We start from the raw sequence: 16,298 nt of genomic DNA, 5'->3' as shown, positions 1-16,298 counted from the left end.
ATGAAAATCTCCAATAAAACATGCAGAATGACAATCTCCTCATTATATCAACATAGTCAATGATTTCAATAATTTATCTATGAATAAAACATTGCTAATGCTTTAGATAAGTGAGCCTGAAAGCTCTACATCATCGTCCAAGCATTTGTGAGGATCATACAATCACCCGTAGGTCACTCAAGGTGAAAGGTCAGTCAGCTGAGATGATTGGACACATCAAACACCATGGAAATGACTAAATTAAGCACAACAAAGCTATAATTTCCATTTATAACCCGAGGAACTATGACACAGGGTGAGGGACACCTGTTTGTCACAAGTAACGCCCAATTAAAGCACTAATTGGACAGTTTTCAACACTAACAAAGGGTAAATTTGATGTATAAGATCTTTATGATTATCAGTGTTTTTGCTTTATTGGTCTTGAGGCTGTTAGCCCCATCACTGAGGGAATTCTACACAAACAGTGCTAGCTGGGATGCGAGATGTTGCATTTTTTATTATCAATTACATGTACCATTAAAGTATTGAATTGAATAGTATCGAACAATCTGATATATTTTCAGAGTCAATCACTATGAAAACAAATACAGTAACTGATTTAAAATCCATTATAAAAACCCTACTTTTATAGTTGACATATTCATTGTCAAAAGTTACTTAAAATGACAAAATACTATTCAACAAGGAGGAAACAGAAGTCCTAGCAGTTCTCTAAAGCTTAGAATAGATTTTTTAGTAATCAAATGGCAACATAAAATCAAAGCAACCTCAGGCAGACAAAACAAAGGAGCCCTAGAGGCTGGGCAATCATGTAAAGGACAAAATTAATATTTCAATTGATGCATGCTCTTTATAAACAAAGTGTGTGGAAGCATTTTTATACCCGACTCTTATAAAAAATGTGCCATTTAGAGATGCGCAAGTGACTGTCAAAATGATGTGTTTCGAAAAAATATGGAAGAATTTTTACAAAAATACATAAAGAAGGCAAAAGAAAGCAGGCTTTATTGATTTTACATTTTAGAAAAAAAAATGTATCACATTGATAATCATCATATGTAAACAATTCTCTGTTATTGTACATGATGAAAGCTTTTCAAGGACTGATCTAAAATTTCAAGCGTCAAGTTACAATGATTATCGAAGACAGTTGTCGATAAGAGCTATACCATTGACAGATACTTAGCATGCCTAAAAGGAACATGTTTGCCTCCTAGTTTGTAAAGTGTATGCATGTATTTTGATTGTGCTTTAAACATTTATATGGGCTTTATTATTTTTATTTATGTGACAATTTGGCCTTGAATTTTGAATTGGTACACAGAAAAATGTGTACCATTATGATCCATATGGGTGCCGCTTGTCACAGGTTGAGAAATATTTATGTGCAAACTGACTGGAACCCGCAGAATACCATTTCAAGCCTCCATCCATTGAGCTTTCTGGCTGGTGGTGGTGGTAGTGTTGGTTGTAGTTTTCACTCTCGGTCATGGCAGTTAATAATGCCGCATTTAAGTTTAACAGAGCACAGTTCAGCCACCACATCGCTCCTGGGCAAGCTATCAAGCAGTTTACCAGTATTAGTTGCCTCCACTTTTGCAAGGAACTGAAACTTTTGTACATGCCACAGCAGAGGTGCAGTGCGAATGACCATAGAAAAGATTTCATGATCAATTACAATGAAAGTGACCTGCACTCACAGTCCGGGAATCGAACCCGGGCTGCCCGATTCAATGTCTATACCTATTGAGCTACCAGGCTCAGCTTAAAGGTTACAACTTTCCATTAATTAAATATGTGATCACTTCTATTCTGTTGAATAAACGACCCACATAAAACGTAGAGAAATGGACACCCACATATTTTATTCTGATATAGGACAGCAAATGCTTCCCTCATCCAATCAAAGTGTCAATATATCACGATGAAGACAAATTACTTTTTTTATAGCAGCACTTTGGTCCATTACAAATCAATTAAATTTCTTCTTTTCCCAATTACATTGTAATAAAATCTTTGATCTGTTTTATTGATCATCAATAAGAAAATACATCTTCAATTGCCTAATTTGTAATGTTACATTTTATGTACATTGTACTTATTTTACAGTATTTCTGTAATAGTGTTTATAGTAAAAATATAATACAAAATAAAGCCCATCATTTACAAATTTTTATTTAAGCAGTTTGGTGCTGAGTAAAAATTCTAAACAAATACAACTTCTCAACAAAAGCCTTACCATGCACTAGTAAGACCTTCAAACAATATATTAGGTGCATACACATGCGCGAAGGCAGAACTTGTAGTTTATCCTCATCTATGTGATATCTTTTGTATAATATTGTATTTGTATAATTGTATCTTTTGTATAATTGTATTTGTATAACTGTATCTTTTGTATAATATTGTATTTGTATAATTGTATCTTTTGTATAATTGTATTTGTATAATTGTATCTTTTGTATAATTGTATTTGTATAACTGTATCTTTTGTATAATTGTATTTGTATAATTGTATCTTTTGTATAATTGTATTTGTATAACTGTATCTTTTGTATAATTGTATTTGTATAACTGTATCTTTTGTATAATTGATTCTGTTGTATAATTGTATATGTTGTATAATTGTATATGTTGTATAATTGTAATTGTATTTTTTGTATAATGTATCTTTAGTATAACTGTATCTTTTGTATAATGGTATCTTTTGTACAATGGTATCTTTTGTATTACTGTATCTTTTGAATTACTGTATCTTTTGTATAATTGTATCTTTTGTATAAACACATCTTTTCATAGTGGAGACAAAAAAAATTAGTTACTCAGACATGCCAGTGTTGGCACTTCTCTTTTGTTCTGAGTTACAGTTTTTTTATAAAGAAGATCCCAAAGGATCCAAATGAGAAGAAAAGAGATCCCAAAGAAACCAAAATCAGAAGAAAAAGATACGATATTCCTATAAATTATAACTTATCAGTTCCCAAATATCAAATAAAATATCCTCAAATATTCTTTCACTGGAATTATTTTGCCTTCATCTTTGGTAACCCAATTATCAGCAGATTATCTTTGTTCTTTAGACTGCAAGCCTGTCAACTGTTTAAAACCCAGGCAAGTCTTATCTGACCAATAGTTACTTTCTATTTTCTAGGTTTTCAAGTACTGCTTTTACCAGTACATTTTTAGTAAACAGATTAAACAGCAAAATGTTGAAAATGTTCTCTGTTCAGTAAATTTACAATTTAGAAAAATACTGTACATCTTTTTGTTAAACCCCAGTCACTGTGTGACTAGAGCTTACGATTACTTGCGACCACCAACGACTTGTAAAACTGACGATCATCAGCAATTGTCTGCGACCAAAACCCTTTTTGCACAGATAAATTTACTTCTGCGACTATCGTAAGACCAGTCATCATTGACAATCACACGACAGGTCATTCAAGATTGTGTATGATTGTTTAAATTAATCCTGACTTTTTGTATGCATGTATTTTAGTAAACTAGTCGAATGATTTTTATACAATTACTTGTATTACTACTTGCATAACTTACTTTTGTATATGCATTTTGTAAAAACTCTTTCTAGTAGATTGTTACTTCTGAACATGCCATGTTGGCACTCCTTTAAGACAGTTTTTATAAAAAATCCCTAGGACCAATGAGAAAATCAAGCAAGAGAAGCGTTTTTAATTACAAGTCTCAAAAACCTCTATTCTTCACTGGAAATTTGCTTCCTTTTTGGTGAACCTAATTAAAGATTATTTTGCTGCTGCACCCTGTCAAGAAATCACCAGGATGTACTTTCTGACATAGACTTTTAAAGATTTCGACGACCGGGGTACATTTTGTGATCGCAAATTGAAAATGCTTGTTCACTAAATTTACAATTTAATATGACATCTTTTTAGTTGGAAGAATTAGCTAAAAGGGACTAGGACTATTTGCATACTTGATGGCAGCAGTATATTACTCACATGCGCTAGTATTAACTGGCTATGTGATAGCTACTATGTGTACATATGTGATATTTATACGTGGCCATGAGATACATGTAGGTATTATGTGGCCATGCCAAATATATTATGCAAATCGCTTTCACATTTACATGTAATAGCTATTTCATGCCCATGTAATACTATCACTGGTGCGCATGCACTAGCTATTGCATGCACATATAATATCTATCATGTGGCCCTGTAATAGCTACGGTATGTGAAGGTAGTTAATAGAAAAAAATTCTATGTCCTCTTTATTCCACCGAGCTTAGACTTTTATTTTCTATCTTTCTTTCAATGTTACATATTTCATATCTTGTTTGTTCTCTTGTTTTTTTATAAATAAATGTATATGATCATGACGGGAGTGTAAAGACATTATATAAACTATAAGTCTAGATATAATGATAGAACTGCCCCAGGCGGATCACATAAGATAAATAAACAAATAATAGGGGAAAAAAACATAATAATTTCTTTTATGTCTAAACCCAGACTTTTGACAGCTGTCTTGTTATTACAACATAAAAGAAAAACTATTTATTAATCTTTACTTTGCTGACATTATATAATAAACAAGTCCTTCTTTGAATTGGAACTATTATTTATTTTAAGGGATTTCAATATTTAGATGATAAACTTAAGCACTTTAAAGATAACACTAGTGAAAAAATAAATGGAAGCATAGACGACTGGAATTGCCAGGACCATCGATCTAAATTCCAATGGAATCTACTGTGTTGCTAGATTTTGCCTGGACTTGAACTGGAGTTGAAAATACCAGTGAAGGTGGAATTCCATTCGAATTGGAATTCAAAATACCAGTCCAGAGGGAATTTGACTGGTACTTGAATTTGGAGTAAAGAGCTAGTGGAATTCAACCAAAAATATGAAAATAACACCACAGGTTATAAAAGTGCATTGGATGGGCGAGTTTTCTTGCTTTCCCCTTATTGGCATTATAAAAATGAGCCATTTTTAATTTTTTACAATTAACAAAACAGTGACATTGAAACGTTTTATCCCAATGTGTTACTATGGAGCGATAAATAATAACTTAATAAATAAATGACAAATTTGTTCATACTCAACTCTAGCTGTAATGAGATGCTGTTAAAAACCCCCATCACTAAAAACAGCCATATCAGTTTTAATCATTTTAACAAGTTTATTGTATTTTACCACATCATTTTTTGTGAAACTATATATGTTTACAAGCACAATATGATCCACTTTCAATGACTTGTCATAATGTCATTATACAAAAATTTAACAATATTTGTCATATCTGTAATATAAGGAACATATTATATTTCATAATATTACATAACTAGTTTGTAAGCCTAACAATGCCTGTTTGCCAAATAAAACAATTTTGATGATGGATGGATAACCTTAATATCTTAAAACAAAATTATTCCAGCCATAAAAAGCATTATTTAATTATTCAATATGGCTGGAATAAAGTCACAAGAGGCGTTATTACTCATTGTCCAAATTTACTTAAAACATCATCAAAAAGAACGGAACAAAAAACTTTTTAGTAACAGAATGCATCGAAGGCATGTGCCGGTGCTAAAGGCATTATGGGAATGTTTTACGAAGAAAACGCATGTCAAGTAATGTTTCTGCGATCCACGAGGGGGGATCCTATCACCAACATCACAAACATTAATCTTCAACTTCATTAATTTCTAATATCTAAGTAGAAACTTGAGCAATTTATCATGCAAAAGATGGGCATCTATCCCACTGTATGGTAAATGAATTTACTGAAACAATCAATAAGAAAATGCCTCATATTTGCCTGTGAAAGTGTTTCTTTTAGGGCAGCACAAGTCAAATGATTATATTTGCTCATGTTATTTGTTCTTTTCTTCTTTTTTAGAAAAAAAATTGACATCATTTTTGTATGAACATCATTACTGGATCAAAGGTTTTTCAGCATAAGGCACTTTTTTTCTTATCTTAATTCAATTCATTTTAATTTGGGACCATACAAGGCTTTTCATGGAATGGCACTAACCTGTCACATTAAAGGCTCCATAATCACTTTTATATGAACAAATCTGTGAATGTTTCCAAATTTAAAATTTTACCAAGCTGAATATTGCTTGAAGTGATTCTAGGGGACATGGAATGTAGCTTGCAATTTAAAATGTCACCCATGAACAGGCTTGATCAAACATATTCAACTTGACTGTTTTGAATTTTTTTAAAGAAATCTTTTTTATATATATTTTATGAAGGCATTGAGATATCAAGTCAGTTAGGTTTATATAGCATAAGAGGCAAAGTGATTTAACTATTTAAATGCTTGTTGCAAACAACATCTTGCCTAATGCCACAAGTATAGTGTCAGGCCAATCTGCATGTCTTTGAAGTCTTACAAGACTGGATATGATTTGCTGCTTTGAAATGAAACACAGACAGCATCTCTTAATAATACAAACTGAGCATGCATGTTAAAGATTTAGTGAAAATCTTTAAAATCATAAAGAAAAAAATGTGTATTGCAAAAAAATAAATGAGCTATTTTACAACCATTAATTTTCAGTTAATACAAAATTTATTCCTGGTAAACTCATAGCAGTTTCTTTAATACTTTTATTTCACAGCAATATGAAAGATCTTACCCTATAATACCATTCACTTTACAACAAGATTAGCTCTATATTAGGGGAAATATCTAACACAGATCTGCACTTAATTGGAAATCATGATGATGGTTTTACCAGGAATCTTGTAAAGGACATGTCACATTGTTGCCTAATCCTCAATGTGGGATATACTCAGAAAATTTATTTTGCAGCAGACGACTTTGGTTTATAGAAACAGTGAGTTAAGTATGCAAGGAAACTTTATATTTCATTTCATTCAACATTTACTCTAAGTCTATTAGGATAGATTGCCTTTGTTGCAACTGTGTAGCCTCTTTAAATAAAGACTTTATTATTATTATTATTATTATTATTATTATTTTCATAAGTATGAAAAGAGTTCTTCAAGACCCTTTTTACCTGCTGGAAACAAGAGATCAGTCTTTGCCACTGACAGCCAGAGCATTACAGGTACCTGTATTATGTGGATAGACTAACTTAAAAAATAATTTTGTTAGCACACTTGACAATATTTTTTACTCTTTAATAATACATTTAAAAAAAATTTCAATAACAAATTATAAACATTTAGGAGGCATGCTGCTTTAATATCAAGTAATTTCGAGTTTCTAGAGGCAACAAAGAGTCTGATCTGATTTTAACCCTGAAATAACCTCCTGATTTTTTTTTTTTAATTAGATTTTCCAAACTTTCAATTTGGTACAACCCATCCAAATGTTAAGGGATTTCAATATCAAAATACACATATTGAGAAGCCAACATTATAGAGCCTGGTCAGACTTCAAGGATGTGCAGGCTGGCTTGGTAGGGCCTATAATGGTGGCAATGGGTAATTGCCTTTGGTTTCAGTAGGTACTTAGTTAACTGAACTTAAAATAATAATATTATTATGCTTTAGTTTGTATTTCATCCTGAACAAATTCTATCTAATTAAGCAATGTACTCGTATAATGTTCCCTGTTATATCAATATATAAAATGTTACTTTTATAAGATTTCGGCTGCCAAAGACGAAGCCATAAGAATTTAGGAATTATATGATGTATTCAGCTAGATGAAGCCAGATCTATCTGATTGCAGTCTGGAATGGAGAGAAATATGTGAAAATAAAGCACTTGAGACAGTTTTAAAACATTTTGATAAGGAAAGAGAGCAAGATTTAAAGAGTACAAAATACTAGATTGAAGAAAAGTAGGTCATTATAAGTATAGATAAAAGACGGAAGAAAAATAGGCCAGGGCAATAAGTATGAATACAAGATGGAAAAAAAGTATTAAGCCAGGGCAATAGGTATGAATACAAATTGGCAGAAAAGTAGGCCGGGGCAAAGTAGGCCAGGGCAATAGGTATGAATACAAGATGGCAGAAAAGTAGGCCAGGGCAATAGGTATGAATACAAGATGGCAGAAAAGTAGGCCAGGGCAATAGGTATGAATGCAAGATGACGGAAAAGTAAGCTAGGACAATATGTATGAATACAAGATGGTAGAAAAGTAGGCAGGGGCAATACAGATAAGAATACCAGATGGCAGAAAAGTAGGCCAGGGCAATAGGTATGAATACAAGATGGCATAAAGTATGCTAGGGTCAATGAGTATGAGTAACAACAGTATGCCACAAGAATGACTGTTAGAATAGAAAAATAAGAATTGCAAAAAAAAGGACGGCAAAACACATCAATAGATTTCATGATATAGACAGTTTAGAGCTTGAAATAAAAGAAAAAAAGAAAAAGGGAGATGTACAATAGTATTTTTTTATATAATACAATCTTAAATCATTTTATTAGTGTTTGAATATAAATGTGGAAGAAATATTTGAAGAAAATTCCAGGATATTGTTATCATTTCAAGCTTTATGTGAATTTTCTCTAAGAATTCATGCTGATGCACATAATTATATTCTTTAATACCTGAGTTTCAAAATCTTTTCAAATATCTGAATAACTGAAGGAAAATATTCATATAAAAGTCAAGTTGTTTCCTGAAATCAATATTATGAAGGAACGGATATTAATTTTCAAAAAACAACATAAAATTGATTGAACTTTAAAGGTATTTCAGGAGATTTAATATCAAGGATATAGAAATCTGACATCCCATTCCCCACCCACAAACACAAAATAGTAACAGCTGTTTCTGTTAAAGGAACTCCACTGAAGTCTAATTGACATAATTTATAAAATTTTTAATTCTTTCATAAACTATGCAATAGATGATAAGGTTATGTAAATATACTTAGTACTAAATTGATAATCAATTTTTTATGTGTTTTTTGGGCAGAACTAACTGAAATGCGTTGCAACGCTTTTAATTTTTGGGGTCAATTTGCGAAATAAATTTGCTTATTCCTGAGAAGCAGAGTGAGCAAATGATCGGGTTTTTTGCATACAAGTTATTTGTTCAGACCTACATACAGTACGGTTATACAAAAATCTTGAAAACATATTTTCAGTCCCTCCATGCCAAAAAAACCTCAGTGGAGTCCCTTTAAGAAATGACACATTTTTTTATAATTTGGCAATTATAAGACCTTTTGACAAGCTAACATATATATCACAGAATAATTCTCATATTAAAGTAAAGCATCACACACTGTTCTCATTTGTTATATGTTAAAAAAAAACTGTAAAATTACACTTAATAGTTTGATGAGTTATCATGATTATTTTGCCTTACATCAGTCTTTGCAAAGATACTGGTTTGAAAAATGTCTTAATTTCATGCTGACTTCATTTAAATGGTCATAACTAGTAAAATCTGAATTTTTCAAATCTGTCATCTCAAATTGCTGGCTTTTTGTTGTGATCGTTAATACGAAGTTTGATATAGATCTTACAAGGAAGGATCTTCATCAGACAATTTGTTTGTCATAAGTCAGTGGGGATTCAGCCTATTATATTAATTTACATAGCAGGCTTGACTAATCCCCCTTGAGTGCATTGAAAATTTTGTGCGGCATATTGGACAGGAAATTCATTTAGTTGATCATAGCCCCATGACAGCACGCAGTGATTTCGAGCATACAATTGAATAACGCCTTTTATTGCGCTTGATGATGTAGTTATTACATACAGTGATAATCTATGGTATTGTATTGACCCTGTGGCTGACACCCGTTTAAATTGTGTTTCACACTTTATACCTCGCCCATAATAGCTGGTAACTCTTTTGAAAATAACCTTAGGCCAAATGTACTTATTCTTAAGCCTAGATTCTTTTTAACTCAATCTGATAAACATGGAGTCTACAGTGCTTTATTCTTTTCTCAACCTTTTTGTCAATAAATCAACACTTCAGCATATTCTTATTATACTTTATACTGATAACTTATTTATTGCTGTTTATGGTCTATATTTAGGGCTCTTGATAATTTGTACAAATATAAAATTCACACCCATTCAATTTTAATATATATTTTATCAAAATTATATCACCCATACATGACTACACTGAGCTGTATTATACACTATTAAAGTTATAATAATTTAATAAAATCAGATAAAAATATTAGTTTACCATAAACTTAAGTTAAAATAATGTCAACAAGTTCAATTTAATATTAATGATAATTATTGTTATTGTAAATTTTTATTATTTTAACTATTAACTCTGCTTCTATACTAAGTTAAGCTTCTTTGACTCAGAAATATACAAAATTGATTCTTTTTTGTCATGCTTTACTGATTTTAGGTCATTAAATGATATATTTAGCTAAATAACATGAAAAAGGACAAATTTTTTTATTCATATCCACCCAACAAAAATAATCCCATATATATCATATTATACAAGGAACATTAATTTCAATACAAGGAACATTAGTTTTGTTGCTCAACTTGCTTAACAATAATGGAAATTTACCAGCTACATTATTGATGGTTGGGGGAAGGGGGCCAGGGGAAGGGGGCAAAAGAAAGAGATTTGCAGACATTGGGCAAACACTGAAGGGGACCAAAAGTTTGGGAAGAAGAATAAAATATGCTAAGAACAACTGATGGCCATTTTTTCTGTTCTGTACTTAAAGTGAAGTTGATCCGTCATAAATGTGTTTGTCTAAGCTTGATTGGGATGATATCTTGAAGCTTTTTTTGCAATCAAGCTCGGGCTGGCTTCTTGGAACAAACTGGAACTTAAAAGTCAATTATGGTTGTGACTCAAGTAGGACTTGACCCCATGCCCCTTGGCTGAGAGGCAGACAAATTAACCAGTAAGACCCTATCATGCCTTGATTGACAACCCACACCAAGAAAATTCTAATGTGTCAATTAAGATCTGTGATGATCAGAATTGGAAATTTTGATAAAAGTAGGTATTCTAAAAAAAAAATAACACTAAAAAACCACAAAAAAACAACAACAAAAAACCCCATTGTCAGCAACTACAACAACCAATACAGTTCATAAATTGTTACAAATGGCACATCATGTAAAAATAGTCATCAAAGCAACATTGGCAGACCTCCCACTCATTGCATCAAAACCCTCTCATTAAATGGAGAGAGAAAAAATTCAATCCTGTTTTTATTGGCCTTGATTTACAGATCAAAAAATCACATTAGATTTAATCAATAATCATCAGCCATAAAGTTACCTAAATTGCTGAATAAAACCATTCAATGTTTTTTCCATACAAAAAATCTCCATCACTTTACATGGTGTTTCAAATTTCAAGTGATCTGATAGTTATACCCCATTAGTTACATACAAGTATATATAGGTACGGACTGATTATAATGTATTGATAATTACAACGCGATTTAAATAACCGTAGTCATATTATAATATATTTGAATTCTGACAAAACGCGTTTTTTATAGGGTTCCGATGATGTTTACAAAATAAGATACGGATCATTATGCCTTAAATTTCCCGTTGATGTATGGAACGGTGGTCGGTTTTTTTTTTTCAAGTGGAAATGCAAATTTTTCCCCCTCAATGATATAACGTTAACTTTCACTGGTTGTCGGGAGTATCATTTGATGATTTAATTATCATAAAACCAAGCTTCTTCAAGATCATGATGACTCATTCTACATTTAAGTTAAACCATCGCATGTTTTAATTTACGATAGGAAATTTCATACACCTAGCTGAAGGCTTGTTGAGTTTCATTTAAAAAATGTGCACAAAAAAAAAGAAGAAAAAAAAAAGTGAAATTATAGAAATTTTTTCTCCCACAAACATGAACAATATATTATTAGTCTATGCAACAAGTATATCTATATATATTATTGCACGATTTATTAGAACAATTGCAAAGTTTGCATTTTATCGAGGGAAAAAAAGATTGTAAACTATGTGAATGGCAATGAAAATTTATAGAACTTGTAATTCTAAGTAAATAAAGTTTTTGAAGAGGACCAGTAAATTTTGCCAAGTGCATGCAGTAACTAGTTAACTCCTATTAAAATTAAATATGAAATATTACCCATTACTGAACTAAGGTGATGATACTAAGCTTTTTTGATAGCTTATTTAAGTTTTCTTAAGCTATGTAAACCCAGCTACAGCCTACTCTTTAAGACTTACAGAAGCTGAGGCTAATTGTTCAAATTATGTACTTGCTAAATAATGCCTGAAAGAATGCCTGAAAGAATGCTTGCAGGTAAATGTATATATCTCAAATCTTCTTATTCAACTATAGCTAAGAAGTCCCCTTTTTACCTTTACATTGACTTCAAAATATGTTAAACAAGAGCTTGTCACTGATAGATGGAAAAATTAAAATGGCCTGCATGATTTTCATATGGTCCTCTATCCACATACCAAGGATCATCAACATAGCTAGTGTACATATTGAGTTATGACAGGGTCTAGATTTGTTCAGTTTTCATTGGTTTTTTACCATTTCTGTTACCATAGCAACCACAATAACAAAATAAATAAATTAATTAATGCATAATCATGGTCTTCCAACCACATACCATGCATCATCATCCTAGCTGTTATGGCAAGATCAAGATTTCTTCTTCTGACAGTCAAACAGACAGACAGACAGGGGTAAATCTATAGTCTAATAATGCTTAAGCTGATGCTAGGGGAATTAAAAATGTTCATTTTTTATTAACTCTCATGAAATAGACTCAAATAAAAAGTCTACAATTTTTCGTATGTTAATATTTACTCAGACCAATAATTTTTAATCTCACCCTCCTATAATAAAACAGAAACTCAAGTGATATGATAATATTTTTGAAAAACCCTTACATAATTTGTACAAAAAAACTTAAAATTTGTATACAACAAAGATACAATTCAATATTTATCAGATTTAGACACTTAAAATATGGTATGCACTGATAAGAAATAGTTGAAACAAATCAATCAATATTTTTAATCTTACAGTTATAAATTATTTTGTATTGACTATTCGACAGCACTATTCGACAGCACACTTCAATATAATGATAAACTGATTATCATGCAGCTTTAAGACTGACTGAAGTTTTCAATCTGATCTTTCGTTCCATCCACATATACATATGAGCCGCGTCATAACAAAACCAACATAATGGGTTTGCGACCAGCATGGATCCAGACCAGCCTGAGCATCCGTGCAGTCTGATCAGGATCCATGCTGTTCACTATCAGTTTCTCTACTTGACTTATAGGGTTTGTAAGCGAACAGACTGGGCGGATGCGCAGGCTGGTCTGGATCCATGCTGGTCGCAAACCCATTATGTTGGTTTTGTCATGACGCGGCTCATATGTTGTTTTTTTTAAATTCAAATATGAATAATTCAACAATGAATTTTTACTTCATTATTTTCATAGTAAAATTTTTGTATTGAATCACACATACCCCACACGTTTTTACGCAGTTCATTTCAAGTTGATTACGCTAAAATAACATTGAAATTAGTCGGCATTATGTACCGTTAAACCATTTGCCGTATTCTGAAATTAAATACCTTTTACACTTTTTCTTTTCATACAAAAATTTAATTTGATATTAACCATCAATTGATCACAACAAAAGTTATATTGACACAAAACAAATTGAATAAATATGACGAATCTTGAAATGTTAAGCTGACCTTTAACTATGTAAGTATCCACCTTTTAATTTTGAAAATATTCACCTTTAAAGAAATTCACCTTTAAAGAAATAAAAAGATACAAATAAAAAATCATACCTTTGTTTATTATGAAGTCAGACTGGTGTTAAGCAAGTTCAATATTTCACTCTAATATCAGTACGATCAGTTATTTTGATCAGCTATTTTGTCCCTGTCCACCGAAGAGATCTCTATCAAACAGCCATAGGCTACTAACATCAATTCCACGGTTCACATTAAAATCTCAGGACATTTTAACACTGACAAACTAATTTAAAGCACAACTTAGCTGTTTAATATTTCACTGCCAACCCCAATATTATGTAAAACTTCAAAGATTCAAAAATATTCACTTAAAATATTTAAGACTAAAGAATGTTTTGTTTGTCTATATCTATATATTCAGCATTTGTATGTAACTGTCAATGCTGATTGCGAAAAGAAGATAAAATATCCGCAAAGATTTATAATATAACCGAAACACGGGGTACCTTTGTAAACCACAATCAGCGACCATATGTGGACCCTGATAGGTAAACTTTTCAAATATATATCTGTCGAGTAGCTATCCAGGTTCCTTATCCTCTGAAAATAGAGAGTAAATCCCAATCAAATATGAATTATCTATGGTATTGTGTGGATATATCACTCTTCTATGGTTACGCAGGAATTTCAACAGTTTTTCTACAAACTCCTGAACATACAAAGAAATATACAAGATTACATGTATCACGTATTGAATATATATCGAGTCAACGTCTTCCAAACGAAAACACGAAAACACCGAGAACAAATGATCCGTTATTGAAAAATAATTGAAATCCACAAAAACTGGATACTTTGGTCCATTCAATCAATCATTTGTCTTTTTTTAAAGAAAAATATTTATAATACAAACCCTTTTAAACATAACATAAATAAAGTAATGTTTTTACTTCAAGTGAAATTTTCAGATTTTTTATGCGATCAAAATAGTCTGAGGGCATTATGAAAGTTTAACATAAAGTTAACAATTGAGTGTCACTGTACCACATTGAATGGTTTCAGCGTTTATTCAAGCAAACTTCCCTAATCTTTTTTTGTTAAAGATTGATGGGTTGTCAATTTATCACAAATTTAGATATAATCCACTCTTTTAAAATGATGAATTATGCTACTGCATGTACTCTAGTAGCAACACATTGAAATTAAATCTCAATAAATTAAGTAACCAAAATGATTACTGCCATATTTAAATCATATATGCATTCTCAAAGATGGAAGTAAATTAAAACCTGTGTTAAAAAGACACCTATCAAGAGAGTCCACTCTAGGCTAAAGACCATGATTAAAGTTTAAGTTTTGATACTATTTGTTCCTACCTCTAGAAAACATAAGGCAAACCTTGTTTTCCCCTTACTTAAACAGAAGATGTCAATAATATCTTGGTAGACTAAAACCTTAAAATTATTAAATAAATAATTTGTTACCAATCCTGTTGTTTTAGGTGTAATGTTCTCTATTTCAAAGAATGAATGATTACATATTATGTTGGAAGTTCTCCTGATACAACGTATCGATACTGTGTATGTCACCAAAATAATAAAGTAAGGGAATGGTAAATGATTATAAGCATAGTGTTTTCTCATTAAATTTAAGATTCCAAGATGGAAGTCATACTTGGTTTATACAGAATTCATTTTAGTTTCATTGTGTAAGAAGCAATAAGCTTAGAAAAACACTTTCAAATCCACGCCTGGAACTAACCAGTACTGAGCAACGAGTGTAAAATTTCTTGCTCAAGGAAACAACAAACTTGCCCATGACGGGGTTTGAACCTATGTGGCTAGCGAGCATTAGATTTCTAGTCAGACGCCTTAACCACTCGGCTATGATGCCTGACTGTCATACTTGTGACAAAAGATCCTAGGTGCCCTGAAAATGCAGTATTTAGGACACTAGCCAGCACCTGTATAGATAAGGCAATTGACATTCAATAACATACTTATATACCTACAAGGAAGATAAAAACAGAAAATATATCTTACCGGTCAATATTAAAAGATAAAATGTAAGAAATGGGGAAACACAGATTTGGGTGGGTTCGTCTTTCAAAACAGGAATAAAAGTCACAATGTAAATATTATATTGGCCACTTTTCAGAAGAATTTGATAAGCTTCATTTTGCACTGATAAATACAGCAAACAACATTCTTTTGAAATACTTATACCCTTATCTCTGGAGTACTTGGGTACGAATTATCAGGACATATTGAATTTGCATGTTCATATTAGGGTAAATATAATCAATAATGTCTGAAAGTTTTGGGTTTTTTAGTTCCGGCATTTAAAAACCCACTCAGACAGAAAAAAAAATCAGCCTTAATTAGACAAATTAGTGTATTGTATTAAAGAACAGGCAATTATTAACTTAAATTGAAAGTTCGGTTCAAAATAGCCCCAGACAAATAAATCAGCCCTAATTGGCGGAATTGGCATAAATATTAAAAACAGTAAATTATACTGACGTTAAGACTGGTTCCATTATTTCATATGACAGATTTGTTACAATGACTTCTATAAGTACAAAATGGATATAAAAGTCACATGCATTTCTTTTGTTATAATAAATAACCAAA

At 31.5% G+C, this 16,298-nt stretch overlaps 1 protein-coding gene across 5 annotated transcripts in view; it reads right to left on the bottom strand.

Annotated features, from left to right (window-relative positions):
• Window positions 1-14,535, bottom strand: part of LOC132719881 (cadherin-23-like) — a 79,171-nt gene extending 64,636 nt beyond the window's left edge. For 4 of the 5 annotated variants that reach the window (XR_009624278.1, XR_009624279.1, XM_060703831.1 and 1 more), the window contains exon 1: window positions 13,759-14,161. The gene's annotated coding sequence lies outside the window, so the exon portion shown is untranslated. The other variant, XM_060703833.1, reaches the window with a different exon arrangement.
• Between the last annotated feature and the right edge of the window lie 1,763 nt (window positions 14,536-16,298).

This window comes from Ruditapes philippinarum, unplaced genomic scaffold, assembly GCF_026571515.1.
Source record: "Ruditapes philippinarum isolate M1 unplaced genomic scaffold, ASM2657151v2 ctg148_1_1_1_1, whole genome shotgun sequence".
In the NCBI taxonomy this organism is placed as follows: domain Eukaryota; kingdom Metazoa; phylum Mollusca; class Bivalvia; order Venerida; family Veneridae; genus Ruditapes; species Ruditapes philippinarum.
Note: the sequence above shows the minus strand (reverse complement) of the source record. Positions and strands in the feature narration are given on the sequence as shown.